Here is a 5,995-nt window from a genome sequence, read left to right as displayed (position 1 = left end):
TTAGAAGTGAATTTTGCAGTGAATGGGTTGTTTTAAGACAATGTGTGGGTTGTTTTTATAGCCCTGTGGTCACGTGGAGATTGTTGTGGTAGGCGGAGGGAAAGGTGATGAGGGGGAGGGAGACGTAGAGGAAGGGAGAGAAGAGGGAGGGGAAAAGAGAGTAGGAAGGAGAGCAAGGAAGAGAACAGAGAGGGAGAAAGGGAAAACAGGAGAGACTTGAAGGATGAGAAGAGCTAGAGAAGAGAGCAAGAAGAAAAGAGAAGAGGAAGAGAGGAGCGAGCAGGAAAAAAGAACACCGAAAGGAAGAAAAGAAGAGGGAGGGGAGTACAAACCGAGAGAGAGGGAGAGAGAGTCTCTCTCTCTCTCTCTCTCTCTCTCTCTCTCGGGTACAAAAGCGAGAGAGAGGGGGGGGCACACCAGAGCCCATGTATACACTCTCAGATAAAGTCGCATCGATCAAAAAGGATTTAATGCCCAGTGCGTCGTGTCAGCGGACTTTGATCCTCCGTCCCTCGGGATCCCACCCTATATACACTCCACGCCGACTGTCACTTGTTGTGGCGGGAACACCACGCCATCTATACGCACTCTCCTCTTTCACCCCCTCTCACCACCAATACCTACCCTCTATCCTCTATCACCTCCTGCCACTTTTACTTACCTTGTATTTTTGTGTCTGTATTTCCTAAGTTCTGTATTTCTGTATTTCTTTGGTGTTTTGCGAAAGTTGGAGGGGGTTATGTGTTCATCTGTGTTTGTCTGTAGCCACAAGATCTCTCAAAGTTACAGACGGATTTCAGTGAGATTTTGTGGGTATGTGGGGCATGAACCATGGAAGAGTTTATTAAATTTTGGTGGCGATCTGAGTGGTCTGGAATAGGTGTTGGAGGAGGTATGCGCTCTCTGTGTGCATAAATAAAATAAATATATAAATGTACATACATCCAAAAATCCATGAACAGGTATACAACATGCAGATCTATACAGGTGAAAATCAGGTAGCACTATCAAACGCATTTCTGACAAGGTGAGACGTGAAGACGAGTGCTACAGGCGCCGAGGGTGACGTGTAGGGGGTGTAGGGACATGGTAGGAGGGCGTGGGCGTGACGTGCGAGGGCGTATAAGTGGGTGTAAGTGGGTGTAAGTGGGTGACAAGACGGGCGAGGAGAGCCCCACTTAGGAGCACCAGGTATCAAGGCAGCTAATTAGAAGGACCACCATATCCAGTTGTCTCACCTTTCCTCTTACTTCCCGGCCGTGTTTGATCAGGTGTTAAGTGCGCGTCTGGTGATCACAGGGGCCAGGTTTCGAGCCCTCTTAGCCTGACACGCGTCCTCCTTAGATTAGCCCAAGATGCAGGTTTTCATTTTTTTTTTGGGGGGGGGGGGCGGGGAGGGGTGTAAGATGGGTTCAACTTCGTGCATACTCCCCGTAAGTATATTGACAGGTATCAAAATTTTGTAGGTTTGAGAGTTTGGTTAGGCATACTCAAGGTTTCAGCCTTATAATAAAAAATATATATATTACATTCATACTACATACAGTAAAGCTGTTTCTAAATTCTACCAACCTATCTATCTATCTATCTATCTATCTGTCTACCTATCTATCTGTATGTCTGTCTGTCTGTATCTATTTATCTATCCATTTACCTACCTACATACATACCAATATATGTATGTATCTATGTCTGTATCTATCTATCTATCTATCTACCTGTACCCTGTCAACTTTTTCTCGCAAGGGGTGACCACAAACAAATCGACCCCAGAATCCACCCTCACTTTAATTCATATATCTATAGCATTCTTTATTTTTTTTTATTTTGAGAAACTGAAAATCACATTAATCTTTAGTCAGTTATTAATTTTCCAGCAATTATTTATTTTTACTGATTTGAATATGAAAATATGATAAATAAATTCTAAACAATTATTATTCATTTTAAGTGACGGGAATTAAATAAAAAAAAGATCAGTAATAAATAATAATAAATTATATATAATGAGGAGGGTGAACGATGGGGGTAGGGTTGCGTGAGGCAGACCAAAAAAGACCTGAGATGAGGTCATAGAGTGTGACCTCAGGGATAAGGCACTGGAGAGGGATATGATTTTATGTTTTTTTAGTTCGTAGATTATTTGGTGAGAGAGAGAGAGAGAGAGAGAGAGAGAGAGAGAGAGAGAGAGAGGCAGACAGACAGACAGACAGACAGACAGAATGACAGACAGAATGGCAGACAGACAGACAAACACAAAAAGAGACAGACACATACATAGAGACAGAGAAAGGCAGAGATATAAAGACATAGACAGAGACAGACAGACAGACAGACAGACCACAAATAGATAAACACAAACAGATAAACCAAAACACAGACAAAAACACAAACACACAGAGAGAAGGCCAGAGAGTATAAGGAAAGGCAGGCCTATAATCCAGTGTGGCTTTGATCCTCCTCCCATGGGGCTCGATCCTTTATAGGGGCCACGGCGACTGTCTCTTGTTTTAAGTGACAACAGATTGGATCCCTTTTTTTACCCCGATTCTGGAGTCTATACTTTTTTTGGATTCTGTACTTTTTTTGGAATCTGAACCTTTTTTTTTTTTTTTTTTTTTTTTGAGATGCTGTTCCCCTTTTTGGATTCTGTACTTTTTTTGGATTCTGTACTTTTTTGGATTCTGTACTTTTTTTGGATTCTGTACTTTTTTTGGATTCTGTACTTTTTTGGATTCTGTACTTTTTTTGGATTCTGTACTTTTTTTGGATTCTGTACTTTTTTTAGATTCTGTACTTTTTTTAGATTCTGTACTTTTTTTGGATTCTGTACTTTTTTGGAATCTGTACTTTTTGTATTTTTTTTATTCTGTTCTTTTTTCGGAATCTGTACTTTTTTTATTCTTTTATTTTATTCTGTTCATGTTTTCGTTTTTTTTATTCTTTTTTTTATTCCGTACTTTCTTTTTGGAGTCTGAACTTTTATTATTCTTTGTTTGGATTCTGTACTTTTTTTGGAATCTGTACTTTTTTTTTGGGGGGGGATTCTGTTCTTTTTTTCGGAATCTCTACTTTTGGGGGGATGCTGTTCTTCTCTTCGTATTCTTTTCTTTTTTTTCGGATTCTGTGCTTTTTTCGGATTCGGTTTTTTGTTTTTTTTTTCTTATTTTTTTCACTTTCGGGCGAGAATTGTGGTCGTTCATTTTTGTCTATTTGATTTATTTTTATTTTTATTTTTTGCAATGATTTTACAATTTTTTTTTCACACCTGGGCCGGAATTTTACGCTAGTCACTTTTTTTTCTTATATAGAATTAATTTCATTTTTTTGGCTTATTTTCTCCGTGTTTTTTAATTCTGGGAGAAAATTTTACTTACTCCATATTTTTTGTTTTTTGTATTATTTTCGATTTTTTTTTTTTTCAGATTCTCTTTTTTCGTTTCCATGTGGGAATTTTAATCTGTTTTCTTATTTCACATTTATTTTTTCTCCTAGGATATATAGATAGATGGATAGATAGATAGATAGATCGACAGATAGACAGATGGATATTTACTGAGAAGAGATAGAGTTTTTTGTGAGAGAGACTGGATGAAGTTTTTATTCTCTCTCTCTCTCTCTCTCTCTCTCACACACACACACACACACACACACACACACACACACACACACACACACACACACACGCACACACACACACACACACACACGCACACACACGCACACCGATCAAAGAAGACAGGGCCATCCAATGACCTGACCCAGTTGATACCAAGTTTTTTCCAATGGCTCTAAATCTGAGAATATCCTCCCTTCTCTCCCTCCCTCTCTCTCCCTTCCTCCCTCTCTCCCTCCCTCCTTCCCTTCTTCACTCCTTCCCTCCATCCCTCTCTCCCTCTTTCCCACCCTCCTTCGCTCCTTCCCTCCCTCTCTCCTGCTCTTCCTCCCTTCGCACCCTCCCCTTTCTCCTTCCCTCCCCACCATTCTATCCTTCCCTATCAAACCCTTACTCCTTCCCCACCTCCTTCACGCTGCCTCTCCTTCCTTCCCTCCCTTTACTTCCCTTCCTTCCTTCCTTCCTTCCCTCCCTTTACTTCCCTTCCTTCCTTCCTTCCTTCTCTCCCTTTACTTCCCTTCCTTCCTACCTTCCTTCCTTCTTCCTTCTCTTTGCCTATATCCCTTCCCTTCCTGTCCTCTTCCCTTCTTCATCACTTTTACTAACTCCTTCTTTCCTTGCCTCTCTCTCTCTCTCTCTCTCTCTCTCTCTCTACTCATTTACTTCCTTTTCCTTCGAGTCCTTCCCTCCTCATTCTCCTTTTCTACTTTCTTCCTCCCTCCCTCCCTCTCTTTCCCTTTCATTCCTAATCCCTCCCTGTCTCCCATCCTTTAGTCCTTCTTTCTCTCCCTGCCTTTCCTTATCACTCCTTCCCTTCAACTTCCTTCCCCATCCCTCCCTATCCTCCTTCCTTCCCACCTTCCCTATCACTCCTTCTCCCTCCCTTCCTTCCTTCTCCCTTCCTTCCTTTCTTCCTTCTCCCTTCCTTCCCTCCTTCCTTCTCCCTTCCTTCCTTCCTTCCTTCTCCCTTCCTTCCCTCCTTCCTTCTCCCTTCCTTCCTTCCTTCTCCCTTCCTTCCTTCCTTCCTTCTCCCTTCCTTCCTTCTTTCTTCCTTCTCCCTTCCTTCCTTCCTTCCTTCTCCCTTCCTTCCCTCCTTCCATCTCCCTTCCTTCCTTTTCCCTCCCCGTCATTCCCTATCACTTCCTCTCCTTCCTCCCTCCCTCCCTCCTCACTCCTTCTGTTTACTTTCTCTCTCTCTGTGATTTACTCTTCCTTATGTCCCACTTACTCCTTTCGCTCACCGAGGAGAACGAAGTATACTGCAAAAGATCACCAAAAAAACACGAAAAAAAGCGTCCTGAAACCCCCCAGGCCTGCGGATTTGTCGAGAAGAAGAGCGGGGTTGGAAATACAGCTCTGGGGGGGTTTGGATTTGGACGAAAAACCCCCCCAGGACGATTTTGGGATGGGACGAAGGACTGTGAAAACGGGGATCACAATACCACGGCTGCTCATCGCTGTTATTGGCTGTATTCATAACAACAGCGAGGTGGAGTGGCGTAAGCGACACCACCAGGGCCACGGGACTCTAGATCTTAAGTACAGTGGTCACAGAGGTCGAGATTCAAGGAGGAAGTGCGTCTCACGTAAACCCCTCTGCCCCCTCCTGCTAATATACCTAGTGGCTTTTCCCTGACAAAGCCGGGTTGTTAAATAAGCCTGGGGTGAATGGGGCTTTACGGAGGGGTGGCTTAGGGTCGAAATCCCCCCGCCTTGATCCCCGGGGTGTGACCTTGTGGGTGTGGGGTGTGGGGTGGGGTGAGGGGAGGGGGTGATGGTGATGTTACATGTGGGCAGTGACGCCTCTGATACACATAAACAAAGACAGCTTCCCAAATTGCCTTCATCACCGCTTGTTCAACATCTATACTAACAATGGGGTGAGGGGAGGGGAGAGGGGAGACGGGAGGGGAGGGATGAGAGACTGGTAATGAGAGGGGAGGAGTGAGGGGTGAGAGAGGGGAGGAAAAATACAAGGGGAGAAGAGAGGATGTGGCAGGACAAGACAGGAGAGGAAAGGATAGAAAAAGAGGGGAAGAGAGGGGAAAAAAGACGGAATAGACAGGGAGAGGAGGGGGTGAGTGTGGTACTGAGAGGGGAGGAGAAAGGAAAGGAAAAAGAGAGAGAGAGAGAGAGAGAGAGGGAGGGAGAGAGAGAGGGACACTAGTTAAAGAACACTTGATTCATGGCAATATGTGTGTGTGTGTGTGTGTGTGTGTGTGTGTGTGTGTGTGTGTGTGTGTGTGTGTAAATAAGAAATCCCTAAATAAATCCCTAAATGAGAAATGGCTAAATAAGAAATCCTTAAATAAATCCCTAAATAAGAAATCCCAAAATAAGAAATCCCTAAATAAGAAATCCCTAAATGAGAAATCCCTA

The sequence above is a fragment of the Coenobita brevimanus genome, chromosome 19 (genome assembly GCF_032717465.1).
Source record: "Coenobita brevimanus isolate Jiangsu-jjx chromosome 19, ASM3271746v2, whole genome shotgun sequence".
NCBI classification, from domain to species: domain Eukaryota; kingdom Metazoa; phylum Arthropoda; class Malacostraca; order Decapoda; family Coenobitidae; genus Coenobita; species Coenobita brevimanus.
The sequence above is the reverse complement of the archived record's forward strand: the minus strand, read 5'-3'. Positions refer to the sequence as shown.